Raw genomic sequence first — 15054 nt, forward strand, 5'->3', positions numbered from 1 at the left:
GAAGAAATGCCAAAGGCAGATACAAAGGGGTGAAGCACTAACTTAAAAAACATCTTAATGTCTGTATGGGAATCTCATATTTGAAGTTAGAGATATAAACTAAGCTGTATGGAAAATATTTAGTGTTAAGCTGGTGAATCTAATATTTAATTTAACATTTAAAATTATATGTGTGTATGTGTTAGGCCTAAAGGTAAAGGACTTGTCTTGACTTTCTAGGGGGTTTTTTTTTTCCCCTAAACTAGTGAAAAGAAACATACAACAACCTTGAAAATTTACTACATATTTGCACGGTGAAAGGATTTTTTAAAATCATTTTTCTGTAAACTATTATTCCCAGGAGTTGGAGTTTCAGCTTATATCGAAGCTGAAATTAGAGAAGTGAGAATTTTTTTCTTTTCTGATTCCTTCAAAAAATATATAGTTATAAAGCAGAAACTAACACACCATTGTAAGGCAATTATATTCCAATAAAGATGTTAAAAAATTTTTTTAATATATATAGATATATCTAAAGTTTCTAGAATAAAAATAACCCCAATAAATAAAATTTTAAAATATATATATCACACACACAAAAAATCCTTTTTATGAAATCAACATTTAAAAAATTATAAGATTAGGAGACTTTTCCCAGGTATTAAAATTTACTTCTTATAATATTCAGGTTTTTAGCTAAAAATAATTTATGCTACAAGCCATTTGAAAGGAGAAAGAATAATTTTTCAATGGTACTTTTTAAACTGCTTATCCCTTTACATTGTTAAATACTATACACATGGATTTAAACAGAGACATCCCCTGAGAATTATTTGTAATCCAAAATAGATACTAAAGAAATAAATAGAACATATTGACAAATGATTTGCAAAATCTTGAATAAAGACTTAGGAATAACTTTTTGTTTTATAAAAATAATTGTTGGGCTTCGCTGGTGGCGCAGTGGTTGAGAGTCCGCCTGCCGATGCAGGGGACACGGGTTCGTGCCCCGGTCCGGGAGGATCCCACATGCCGCGGAGCGGCTGGGCCCGTGAGCCATGGCCGCTGAGCCTGCGCGTACGGAGCCTGTGCTCCACAACGGGAGGGGCCACAACAGTGAGAGGCCCGCGTACCGCAAAAAAAAAAAAAAATAATTGTTAACACCCTTGAGGAAAGGAACATTATCTTATGCTTTTAAATCTTACAGCATCTGGCACTGAGGTTTATACAGATATGCTTCATGAATAACTTATTCAAATATATATATATATATACACACACACACACACATATATATATAAACTTTTAAATATTTTTTGAGTGTCCCCTCATTTTGGTGGGATTGAGTATTTAGTATTGCTGTAGTTTATATTTGGCAAGATATGACTAAAGTGAAAACATTCAAAAATAAGTAAAGTTCAAATGGCCAATAAGCACACAAAAAGATACTCAACATCATTAGCCATCAGGGAAATGCAAATCAAAGCCACAGTGAGATATCACTTTATATCATCTAGGATTACCATAATCAAAAAGTCAGATAATAACAAGTATTGATATGCATATGGAGAAATTAGAATCCTTATACACTGTTGGTGGGAATAGGTAAATTGTGCAGCCTTTGAAAAACAGTCTAGCACTCAAAAAGTTAAAGATAGTGTTACCATATGACCCAGCAATTCTATTTCTAGGTATATACCCCAAAGAAATGAAAATATATATCCACACAAAAGCTTGTACATGAATATTCATAGCAACATTATTCATAATTGCCAAAAAGTGGAAACAACCCAAATGTTCATCAAGTAAAATAAACTATGGTATATACATACAATGGAGTATTATTTGGCATTTAAAAGAAATGAAGTACTAATACATGCTATAACATGGATGAACCTTGAAAACATGCTAAACAAAAGAAGCCAGTCACAAACAACTACATATCGTATGATTCCATTTATATGAAATGTCCAGAACTGGCAAATCTATAGAGATAGAAAACAGATCAGTGGTTGCCTAGGACTGGAGGGGTGGATAGGGAGAATGAGAGGTGACTGATAATGGGTACAGGGTTTCTTTGGGGGATGATGAATACGTTCTAAAATTGATTCCAGTGATGGTTGCACATATCCGTGCAATCTACTAAAAACCATTGAATTGTACACTGAATTGTACAGGGTCAGTGACAGGGTCAGTGAACCGTGTGTTATATGAGTTACATCTTGATTAAATGGTTACAATAGATAGATACATAGATAGATAGATACATAGATAGATAGTGTCAGAAGCTTAAATGATGAAAGGAGGATTCTATGCAGAGCTAGAGGTAAGGAGTGAGCATACAACATACATGGCCCAGATTGGAAGAAATCTTAGAAACAGGAGTTGAATTGTTAAAAAACGGCTGTGGAATGAATTTCTCTAAGGATTGGAAAGGAAGGATATAGGAGCATGTAAGAAGTAGAAGATAGATCTAGTTGCCTTAGTGATTGGAAATGGTGGGGATTCTCTTTTAAGAGAATACCAGCCTGTCCTTAATCAGAATTTGGTGACTCTGACCTGGACTGCTAGATGACCTGCTGTATAAGTGAATCAGTGGCAGAAGAAGGTAAGATTTAAAATATTTCTAGTTGGCATATATTTAACAAAATAAAAATATGCTTTCTCTGTACCACCTTGCTTTTTAAAATTAGTTTGTATTCTCTCAGGACAATAAGGGAAAATTTTTCAGGCTGATCCAGTGTCAAGACTATTTGTCATTCTAAAGTAGAAGCATTCACTTTACCAAAACATTATCATGTAGGTTTTTCAGATGTTTTCAATTAAATATTAAATGTATATGAATCTGAATGTTGTAGAGATGCATAGACTGGTAGAAAGCTATTATTTTATCACTGTCAAGAAAACAGAAAAGTTGTAGGCATTTTTCTTTCAAAAGAGGAACTGTACATGCATACAATACAGTAATCATATCAGTCACAGAATCCTTAATTTTGCATTTGTTGTAATTCAGCTTTCACATAGAAAAATTGTATGTGCATGTGTGCACATGCTCAAATAAAAGAACCCCTCAGGGGTACCGTGTTGTTCTGTATCAAGATATTCTTTTTTTCTACTTCTCCCCTCCCCCATCTCCCCTCCCTCATTGTAAATTGGCTTATTAAAACTGGTTCACAAGCCTTCCTTTTTCCCTTTGTGATTGCTTTGGTCTTGGATTTTCAGTGTAGGACTGAAAATTCAAGTCAGATTTCAGTTACTAGGATAATTTTCTTTGAATTTAAAATTTTTCCAACTTGATGCATAGATTTTTAATGAACCCAGTATTCAGTGGATTTGCTTTAAATTTAGCTGGAGAGTTAATTTCATGATTGATTTATTAGCCCTTTGAAAGTATAAAAAGTGGTATCTGTAGTTCACGAAGACTGAAAAACATCATCACATTTTGTTTAGCATCTTTTTAAAACCAATTAAAAGCTTTTCTAAAATGGATTGAACAGGAGAAAATAAAACATGTTCCCTAAGTCTTTATTTCAATCAAGTTTCCCTGTGTTCTGCAGGAGAAGAGATCGAGGGGGGATAGAAAAATTGAAAAGGGCTGTCCCAGCAGGGAGCCACGCCGCAGAAAAGGGCTGCTCTGAGAACTCAGCAGCAGTAGCTAAGAAAGCTCCCAGCCTGCTTCATCTACATGCAGAGTCACACAAGGCATGGGGGTGCTCACCATCACCACAGAGGTTTCACATGTGCTTCCCTGCTGATTCTTGTGAAAAGCTAACAATTGGCTTGGAGGGTAAAAGACCACTGCAGTTCACCCTCCCTGAGCTGGACGTACAATTTGTCCAGTGTTAGGAAATGTCCGGCTTAGCAGTGAGAGGCTTGAAGACACCCCTCCTTCCAGTGAGATTCCTAAAGCCGGCTCTTTTGCTTGATGACACTGGGGCTCTTTTCAAGCTTTGCAGATTTATGGAAGTCGAAGGGAATGTGCCTTTCAGGATCAGGAGGATGAAAGCCTTAGTCTTCGTGTCAAGGAAGAGGCAGTAGTAATGCAGTAAGGCCAGGTAAATCTTCCTGCAGACTGCAGCACCAGCGGCTTTATGATTTTCCTCATAGGTCTCTTCTGGCACCTTCTTTTTTTTCTTTTTGGGAGACAAAGTGCCTGAAAAGGAACTCCTCAGCTGTAAAATGACATGACTTCCAGTTTCCTCAACAAGTGTGAGAGTAGTTAAGCCCATTAACCTGACTGCTTTAATGTTTACCTGACACTTTTGCAAATCAGTTTGGAAGACTTCATCCATATGTACCAGAATAACCTTGTAACTAATGGAGAACCACTCCTTTTTCACTTCAGTGCTTCCCAGCCTTTTTCATATCATGGCATGTAGAAAATGATAACATCTGATGATGTACTTGGGTAAGTAGATGAGGCCATTCACAGCTGGCCAGAGATGCAGCCACGCCAAGTGCCACTCAGCCTTCCCAAGGGCTGACGAGAATTGATATCTTAGAACACTTATAATTCACTCGCAGCATGCCAGCTGGAAAACTCTTTGGAAACTGTAAACTTGTAAAGAAGTAAAGAAGATCACTCCAAATTAATAGCAATATTACTGAAGTAGAACTTGGACCTGACAGTTAGAATTTTAGCTGAAAAATAAAGTTGTTGAAAAAAATTCCTTACTGCTCTGGCACTTAGGAATATTACCTGATAAGAAAGAAGTAGGGCTTAGAGCTGGGAAGGGCATAACTAACAATAAGACTGTTAGTAAATTCCTGATGGGAACTCAGGCAGACATATTTGTTTCTCCATGGGTTTAATTTAAGATCACCAGTCTCTCTACAAGATTGCTTTTTCTGTAATCCTTATATGACATCTCAGTGCAATCTTACTTCGGATATGTTATTAGGAGTCTTGGTGATATTAAGCAACTCTTCAGTCTTTGGATTGCTTTAGCAAAATAACCAAATAATGGAAGAGATTCCAAATCACACAGGCCTAAACATGAATATCTCTCTGTCTATCTGTTCAAAATTAACTCTGGCTAATGACTACAGTATGACTCAAGAAGATATATAACCACTTTAAGAGAGAGGTTTAGTAATTTTGCCAGACACATTAATTGTAATCACTGATGTGGTGACTTTTGCATTGGACTTCTTTATAAAAAATCTGTGTGATGATTGACTGTTTAGTAGCCCAGTTTTCTCATTTATTAAGTCAGTGACGTTAGATGGCTACTATAGTTTTAAAAATTCTCTAAAAGTGTACTTTACTTACTAGGTTATCTCAGAAAGTTCTATGTAAATGGAATATATATATATATATAGAGAGAGAGAGAGAGAGAAGGAGAGAGAGAGAGAGAACAATTTCAAGTTCATCAAAAAACAGTGAAAGACCTTTATTTTTTCCTTAGATTCCATATATATGTGTTAGCATATGGTATTTGTTTTTCTCTTTCTGACTTACTTCACTCTGTATGACAGACTCTAGGTCCATCCACCTCACTACAAATAACTCAATTTTGTTTCTTTTTATGGCTGAGTAATATTCCATTGTATATATGTGCCACATCTTCTTTATCCATTCATCTGTTGATGGACACTTAAGGGTAAGACAGGAATAAAGACACAGACCTACTAGAGAGTGGACTTGAGGATATGGGGAGGGGGAAGGGTAAGCTGTGACAAAGTGAAAGAGTGACATGGACATATATACACTACCAAATGTAAAATAGATAGCTAGTGGGAAGCAGCTGTACAGCACAGGGAGATCAGCTCAGTGGTTTGTGACCACCTAGAGGGGTGGGATAGGGAGGGTAGGAGGGAGGGAGACACAAGAGGGAAGAGATATGGGAACATATGTATATGTATAACTGATTCACTTTGTTATAAAGCAGAAACTAACACACCATTGTAAAGCAATTATACTCCAATAAAGATGTTAAAAAAAAAAAAAGAAAAAACAGTGAAAGAAATTTGGTGAGTCCTTTCATAAAACATTGCTGCAGATATCTGCTAAATCATGTTTTCAAAACAGGGCTTTTTGTTTTGTTTTTCAGTAGAGCACATCTAAAATATGTATTAATTAATGCAAAAAATTATAAATACATACACACCATTTTCAGGTAGCTCAAAATTAAATATCTAAATTTTAATCATAGAAAAATACTAATGGTGCTGAGACAAAATATCCTCTCACTGCCTTAAATATATTACTGTGACTTGACATCAGCATTAGAAAAGTGTTGACTGTACCATCATAATGTTCCATGGGGCCATGAATCTAGTTATGAGTATCCTCTCTGCACAACTTACTCATTGTATTGGACTTGGAGTCAGAAAACCTGAGTTTGAGTCTTAGCACAGCCCTGGCATTTTAGTCTTGAACTAGCCCCTTAATACCTTTGTGTCTATTTCTTCATCTGTAAAATGAAGATAATTCCTCCTTACCTACCACAATGACGGCCAACTCACATAATGTAAGTTCTGTGTAAACCTGCGGGCTGCACAGATAGAAGGTATTAATGCCTTATTGTGAAAAGCATAGAGTTACTGAGAAGTAGGAGTATGCTGTTTCCACAGAGAATGTCATTTGTAAAGAATCAGTTTATAAAGTCCTATCCTTAAAAAAGGATGAATGTTTCTCTTGCGTGATTTGAATGTTCCCATTGCTTGGAGCCTAGGGGTTGACATCTAAGATTCTGTTTCTTCCTGTTTTCTTAATGTTTCAAAGTTTTTAGGGGTTTAGTATTTTATTAAGGCTGTTGTATAGAACTAGAAATGTATTTCCCAGCTGTTGTTTTAAGAAAAGAGGTGCCCTTAGATAGTCCACAGAACCTCTTTAGCATTTAAGATAGGAAAACTAAAGAATGTAACTGTATATAGCAAATTTCCATGGAAAGTGAGTTCAGTGTTTCAAGTTGGAATGCCCAGGTTCAACTTCTCTCATTTGCAATACTGGAAAAAGAAGTAAAGGCACCCTGCTTCCCCATCGCCCATTCACTGAAATTTAGAAGCTTCCTGAGTCCTAAGACAAATACTCTGGTCTGGGGATTGGAGATCCCTATTATAAAAGGGAGAATGAAGTAGAAACAGGAATTTCAGAGTTCAACAGCGTGAGGAGTAGAGAGAGAGCCCGGGCTTCTGGCCATTGTGGGATCCCAAGTACACTACCCATTACACTTGTCCTTAGCCTCCAGGGACTGGCCCTCCTTCCTTTTTCCCTGTAGCTACCTGTTGCTTGTGACTAAAGTTCACCTCTTTTTCTAATCCAAGGTGGGACAGAATAGCATTTCACAGCTTCTCTTCTACCTACCTTTCCCCAAAACAAATACACAGATCTTTGAAGATCCGTAAGGGTTTATACTATATGACATAACAACTATTGGGTGAGAAGAACCAATAAGGGGAACCTTACAAAGGGTCCAAAACAATCTGTCAATATTCCTGATAGTTATTGGAATGTAGATGGAACAAGACCGTGATCTTTTCACGTCACAGCTTGGTCTGTAACCACGTTTTCATCTTGACAATCCTGTTTACCTCTCACATTGGGGAGTGGCAAATGTCAAGAGTGCTTTTCACAAGGAAAGCTCCAGACAATCTGCCTAGACCCTCCCTTCTCTTCTTTCTTTCTCTTTCTCTCTTCCTCCCCTTCCTTCCTTCCTTCCTTCCTCCCCTTCCTCCCCTTCCTTCCCTTCCTTCCTCCCTCCCTCCCTTCCCTTTCTCCTCTTCCTTCCTTCCTCCCTTCCTTCCTTCCTCCCTTCCTTCCTTCCTCTCTTCCTCTCTTCTTCTCTTCCCCTCTCTCTCTCTTTGCAGACCTATTTAGGCTACATAGATGATGATATTTGTTGAATGGATATCTTGAAGATGGTGAGTCTACATGTAGAACTGGCATTGGCAGTGTAAATAAGAGCTCAGGAGTTAGAATTAGAAGACTTGAACTTGAATTCAGTCAATTTCTGAGCCTCAATTTTCTCATAGTAAAATGGGAACAGTAGTAATATTTAATATTTAGATCGTGAGAATTAAATAAGATAAATGTTGATTATAGTTCTTTGTAAACTGCAAATCACAACTCAATTGTTAGTTTATCATTCACTTTAAAGAAAATTCTGACTCTGTCTTTCCTCACAAAAAAAATACGTAAAACCAACAAAGTAACCAACCCATATCAAAGGAGCTAGGCTCCAGGTGGCTGCTGCTGCGGAAGAAGCCAGCCCTAGAAATGTCAGCAGGAATGACAGCTTCCTTTCCCTCTAGCTGCCAGCCATCGGGCTCCTGCAGACCCTGCTGGGGCTAGCCCTGGAGCAGGTGGAAGAAGGGTGCCAGTTCCCCAAGTAAGGAGTAATAATGGGAAGGGAGGACAGGGAGAAATACCAGCCAGAGCAGGGAGATGAAAAGCTTGGTGGCCGCCCTGCTAGTGATCCATTATCTATATAAAGTGGGCCCGTGTCAGAAACTGCCTGCCTAAGGATCAAATCACCTTCCACTTAATCCTCAGTTATTCTCTAAGTGTGATTTCAGTTATGAAGAAAAAAGGACTGGAGGAAATATGCCAAAATTGTTTTCTGTGATTACCTCAAAATTTTGAAAAAAAAGTTTGAGCTCATCCTCCCAATATTTTAATGCATTTATTATTCTATTAGTTGATGTTCATTTTAAAATGTACAAAAAAGGAATTTTTAAAAAGAATGAAGAGAAAAACAAAAGTTAAAGGAAGTTCTATTATTTCTCCATCTTAAAGACAACTGCTCTTAGATGGTAGATCATAGGTGGGTTTTTCTGCTTTATTATTTCTTACATTTTATACATTTTCTACAATAAGCATTTGTTACTTTATCATCAGGAAAAATAAAAACTTAATGTGTATACAGTCATTTTTATTTTTTATTATTATTATTTTATTTATTTTTTTTGCGGTACGCGGGCCTCTCACTGTTGTGGCCTCTCCCGTTGCAGAGCACAGGCTCCGGACACGCAGGCTCAGCAGCCATGGCTCACGGGCCTAGCATGTGGGATCCTCCCAGATGGGGGAACAAACCCGTGTTCCCTACATCGGCAGGTGGACTCTCAACCACTGCGCCACCAGGGAAGCCCAGTCATTTTTATTTTTAACTCAGCAGTATAACTGTCAAAATTCCAGTCCTTTGCAACTAAGTTGCTGCTTGACTAACAGTAACCGTTAAATGAATCTACCTTTGTATCTAAGCTTGTCTGTATGCAATATATTTTGTTAGCCTTGTTTTTTCTTTAAGGCTGATTTAATTTAAGGTCTGGTCTGTAAGATACTCTGTGGTCCTGCAAGTAAAAGTGTGTATGTAAGTGCCTCCTGACTCTCGCGGTTGTCCTGGGACACCCACCTGGCATTCAGCTCAGTGCTGTGCTTCCAGGCTGAACTTAACGATGGTTGAATGCCAGTGTGACCAAGGGTGACCAGGATAGATGGTGACAGTACTACTAACCTTCATGGAAAGGAGATGAGAAGTTTCTTTCTATCCAAAAATATTTCTTTTGAAATGCAAGTTTGAAATATTTCTTTCTATATGCTTTTATTAGGATGTACATTTCATATACTTTTGTTCTGTACTATAGAAATAACAAAGATGAGTAAGACATGCTACCTGCCCTCAAAGAGCTCATAATCCAGGACCACCTATTCAGTTGCGCAGTTTGGGCACAAGCTGTGCACAAGGTCAACTGGCAAGTGGGGGTTAACATCCAGCCCACACTCCAGTCGCCCTGTGAGCCGTGTACCCTGACGTGGGCTGTAACTGCCCAGCTGAGTAGAGTTGCCACATTTAGTAGATGAGGATATAGGATGCCAAGTTAAATTTGAATTTCAGAAAGACACCAAATAATCTTTTAGTGTAAGTATATCCCATGCATTGTTTGGGACATACTTATACTCAGGGCTTTATCTGGCAACCCTAGCCTGATGAAGAGGAAAAGGGGTGCCTTTTTACTCATACAAGGTGCTGGGGCTTTAGGAGATGGGGACAAGGGTGGCTACATATACCTAGATGACTGCTTTTTTCTAATTCATCCACCTAGGAGGGGTATTTTTTTTCTTCTTTGTATGTAGGCCAACTAGTGTCCCTGACACAATCCAGTGAGGGAGAAAGATGTGTAAACATGATGATGTAAATAGTTAAGTTTTATAACTTATGTGGGTTCCAGTGGACTATGGAGGAAAGTATGGTCCATTTTGCCCGAGAAAATCTGCAAGTATTTCACAAATAGTAGTTCTTGATCCTGGTCTTGAAAGATGAGTAAAAGGGAGATTGATCAGGACCATTAATTATGCTGTGCTGAGGAATTCCAGCTCTGCAGCAGTGGGCAGAGATGGTGAAGGATATGCCTGCGCCAGAACTAGCACATTTTTATTATTTACATACTTACTGATACTTGGGAATTTAAGGATACGTTTTGTGTACAGTTACTTATCTTAGGCTTCATATGGCATATTCAGTTTCACTGGAGGGAAGAATAGGAATTAGTAAGAAATCAAAGGCTTCATTTTTCCGAAATGACTGAAGCTTAACCTCTTTAAATATTAATTGCTCTAATACTTTAGCCTTTTTAAAGGAAAGAAATGCTACATACATCTTTGGTGTCTGAAGCAAAGTATTATAAACACTACGTCAATGAATAAGGATCTTCATTACAAACCATAATCACATGGCGATTATGCAAGAACTATTGGAATGTAGAGGACTCTGCCCTGGGAGTCATTAAGTAGACCTAGTGTGCCCTGTTTTTTTTGAGTTTGGTGTACTTTTTCTTGTTTTTAATGGTTTTGCTATCAGCTTTTACTTGAGGAATTCAAGTCAGTTGTGTCAGTCTGCCTGCCTCTGACAATTCCCCCTCGTCTAATTTGCTGCTTCTTAGCTGTGAGCTAAGAAAGGCAACCTCCAGGACCCTTGAGTTGTCTGTAAAGTGAGAGCAACTAGACTCTGATGAGAGGCGGAGGAGCTTCCTGCCAGCAGGGCCATGTCGTGAATTCCGTGGATCCCTTTCTTCATAAAGAAAATGTTAAACTTTTATTTTCCAACTGTTGGTATTTAAAACATTTTCCTCAACCTGAAAGTTCTTTTATTTTTCTTCTGATTTTAGAAGAAATTAGAATATTTTTGTGGGCCCTTGCCCCTGTGCCCGCTGTGCCCAGTGGATAAGTTGGTACTACCTGTGAGTAGTCACTTGAACCTCATTTATTGTGTTTTTTCAGTTCTAGAAGTTAGAGAATTTTGCATATATCTTGGTTCTTGGCTATGTTCTAGATAGTTGAAATTGTTCAGTAAATTGGCCTCCAGATAAATGAGGTGTTTTTACTGGGCATATTGAATCCATGCTCGGAGAGGGTGGAGCCTGAAGGAGCAAACTGGGTTGTGTAGGGTTAAAGGAGGGCAGAATGTGGAGAGAAGGCAAGTTCTGAAATATCTTGAACATAAGGGATAATTGCGAACTGGTAGAAAACTCTGGAAAGCATTTTAATAAAGAGGAATGCTATGGATAAAAATCACGGAGGTAGAAGTTAAATGAGAAAGAAGAAGAGAATTGAACTGATTAGAGCACAGGGGTCATTTTAGGGCATCTCAGCTAAAAGCGGAGGGAGGGAGGGAAAGTGCACTGTGGGTGCCAGGTGGAAGAGTCTGGATTTGCTGATGAGTCAGTGATCATCTTAGTTAAGTTTCTAATGAGAGAGCACCTACAAAACTGGGCACGAAGAATACCGTACATCAGTACGTCCTTATTTTCTTAATTTATTTAACCTTTTCTCCTAAGAGCTCAGAGGTCGTAATTTCTAGGTGATATATCTAACTCATAATTAAGAGATCAGCCATTGCTGATATAAGTTAAAAATTACACAAATAAGAATGGACAGCAGGGCTTCCCTGGTGGCGCAGTGGTTGAGAGTCCGCCTGCCGATGCAGGGGACACGGGTTCGTGCCCCGGTCCGGGAGGATCCCACATGCCGCGGAGCGGCTGGACCCGTGAGCCATGGCCGCTGGGCCTGCGCATCCAGAGCCTGTGCTCTGCAATGGGAGAGGCCACAGCAGTGAGAGGCCCGCGTACTGCAAAAAAAAAAAAAAAAAAGAGAGTGGACAGCAAAGCATAGTGGGAATATCGGTGAGGCCTGAACTCTGGTTTCAGCTCCCTCCCTGGATGTAAAATCTTACCCCCGTTTCTCACCTACAAAATAGCCAGGAGAGGAGAGGGAGGAGGAGAGAACTAGGCAAGCTTTCAGAGCTGCTCCGAGTATAAAATCTGATGATTCCATGTCTTTTTCACAAACTGGTACTAGAATATTCTTTAATATCTCAGAGTGGTCTGCTCTTGCCTGTAGTAATTTTAAAAAATTATTTGGGGTTAAGTTCCTCATTTCATATTCAATATGTATTATGAATTCCCCCTCTTTATTGTCCTCTGTCCTGCCTACAGCACCAGGAGGATGGTTACAAAGACAGTAGGCCAAGAATTCGCTTCAGGGTAAAATCTAATGGAGAGTTTAAATGTAGTTGTCTGCCTAGTTGTAACATGATTTATTTGAAACATCCTTCCTTTGGTATTCAACTTAAACATTTAACTACCAAAAAAAGAAGTTACAGACATTTGAGCGTGAGAAATCAAATGCATGCAGGATATGCAAAGAGGCCCCATTCCTCTCCTTTCGCTGTCCAGACTTTTGGTTGTTTTTAATAGTAGTCAAATTTTTCCCTTGATTTGGGGAAACCAAGAGTTGTAGGAGATGCTTAATAATAGTTATCTCGCTAGCTTAAATTAATGGCCTCTAATGAGTCTTATCTTTTCTCTGGTAGAGAATAGTTATGGATAGCTTAACTATTGACGATCAATTGATTAGCTAAAAGAAAGCGGTATGACATCCTTTGCCTCTAGTTATATTGTAAATGAAGCATACATGCTGATCATTCTGGATTGTTTTCTTTAAAACTTGTTGACTTGTTATCATAGTATTCAACACTTGGGGCTCAGATGTATAGACTCTGAAATGGTAGTTATTTTCCTGTTGAACATTTGGTATAGTGTGCATTATTCAGGGCCAGAAGAGAAGTGTAACAAGGAAGGAGTGATCTGCAGCCCTTGAAACCTACACTGAGATCACCATTCATTCATTTAACACAAATGTATCAACCTGTCACTATGTTCAAGGCACTGTGCTAGCCCTGGATCCATCAGTGAAACCAAACAGGCACAAGTCCTGTCCTTATGAGGGAAGACCAGCAATAAATAGAATACATAAGTAAAGACAGTAAATGAGTAAAGTATATAGTATGTCAAGAGGTGATCCTACTGTGGGGGGAAAGAGCAGGATAAAGGGAGATGAAGCGGGGGTGGGGGGGGGTGGGCCTTGTGGGAAAGGTGACACCGGAGCAGAGCCCTGACTTTGAGGCAGAGAACCATGTGGATGTATAAGGGAAGAGCATTCTAGGTAGAGGGAACATCAGAGTATCTTCTGTGTGCCAGGCATGCTGTGCTAAAGACCTGCAAGGACAGAGATGAATAAAACATGGCCCCGCCCCCAGGGAGCTGACAAGCTAGATACAAGATTCAGACTTGCAAATAAATGCAGTGGTAAAGTTGTATAAGCTCTATGGTGGATAGAATTTTTTATTTAATCTGCACTGAATAATAACAAACTAAGTTAAAATATCAGACATTACTCCCATTTCAAGAATGAAGCTAGTGTGACAAACTGAAGCACCTCTTACCAGAAAAGCTTCACATCCTCTGCCCTGAGCTGATTTCTTCCTCAGAGTCCCTGCCTCTCACCGAGGCCCCTCACTCTCAACCTGCTGTCACGGCTGCTTCTGAGGGGCGTTTGATCTTTAGCTTCAGGCCTCGTCTGGGCCTTGACTAACTGTCGTTAAGCTGAAGATCGGTGCGCTCATCTCCCCCTAATGCAGAGTGAATCTTGGCCTTCTGGGAGAATGCACTCTCTTGGCATCGTTTGCGGCCAGTGCCGTGCATTGTTGAGAAGAGAGGAATTCTCAGGTGCCCCACTGCTCGCCCACCCAACCCGATGTCATAGATTCCTGACATCCCAGGCAGAGGACAGTTTTTCAGGTTCCCCTCAAGACCATCGTTCAAGCTCTCACTTCCTTTCACTCCTGCCTCCTCTGACAGTGATGGCAAAGGCCTCCCTCCCCCACACATTCTCACCTCATGCTCTACTCTGACAAGTAGGTAGGATTTTTAATCCCGTTTTTATGGTTGAGGATGAAACAGGTGCTGAGAAGTTCAGTAATCTAGCCCAAATCACCCAGCTATGAATGGTGGAGCCTGTACTTTTTGTATGGCACCAAGCCACCTGTCCGTCAGGGGACTTGCCTCTCCTCCCTTGCTTTCTGCCCACCCTGGGCTTGCGTTGAAATGGAAGGCACGTGTGTGCATCACTGATGACGAGGCGCCGACCCTTCCCAGGCGCGCTCACTCTGAGACCCTTTCTCAGAGCCGTCTTTCCCGCAGCAGCTCCCTCACAGGCTGCCGGACTGCCCGGCATGAAGCTTCTGGGATCATCTTTCTCGTCATCACAGTTCTTCCTCCTCCAGCACCTTCTTTAGTTTCCTGTTGCTTTTTATACTAAATCTCCTTTCTTAGTTTGGCATTCTGAGTCTTCCTTTTGTCGGCTGCCTACTCCGCATCTCTCTAAAAAGACTTCGTTTTCAGCCCTGAGGGCTCTGGCTCAGCTGCCTCCACCACCCACATGGGAATTAGGAGCATGGAAGGCCTGTCCCTTCTCCTCCAGGGCCTCCTCTTCATCAGTGTCTCTATGATACTGTAGGAATCTTCCCGGATGACCCCATGCCAGTGAAGCTGTGCCCATAAGCTGTGTCCCCATAGCCATTATTCATTGGTGTTTGCTGGTGTGTTACTTGGCAGTGGTCCCTGAATATTTACTTGGTCTCCCCAGCCAGATTGTACTCACTTTAGAGGCACAAACTGAATCTCATAATTCCATAAATACCTGAACAGAGTCAATTCATGTTAATGGTCTGATCAACTAATCTATTTTATCTTTAACTTGGCTTATAAATTCTGAATTCTGAAAAATTTCATTTT

At 39.7% G+C, this 15054-nt stretch overlaps 1 protein-coding gene across 3 annotated transcripts in view; it reads left to right on the forward strand.

Moving 5' to 3' along the window:
• NSF (N-ethylmaleimide sensitive factor, vesicle fusing ATPase) overlaps positions 1–15054 on the forward strand; it is a 158373-nt gene that overhangs the window by 130916 nt on the left and 12403 nt on the right. The window lies entirely within an intron of this gene.

Source organism: Phocoena phocoena, chromosome 19 (genome assembly GCF_963924675.1).
Source record: "Phocoena phocoena chromosome 19, mPhoPho1.1, whole genome shotgun sequence".
Classification (NCBI taxonomy): Eukaryota; Metazoa; Chordata; class Mammalia; order Artiodactyla; family Phocoenidae; genus Phocoena; species Phocoena phocoena.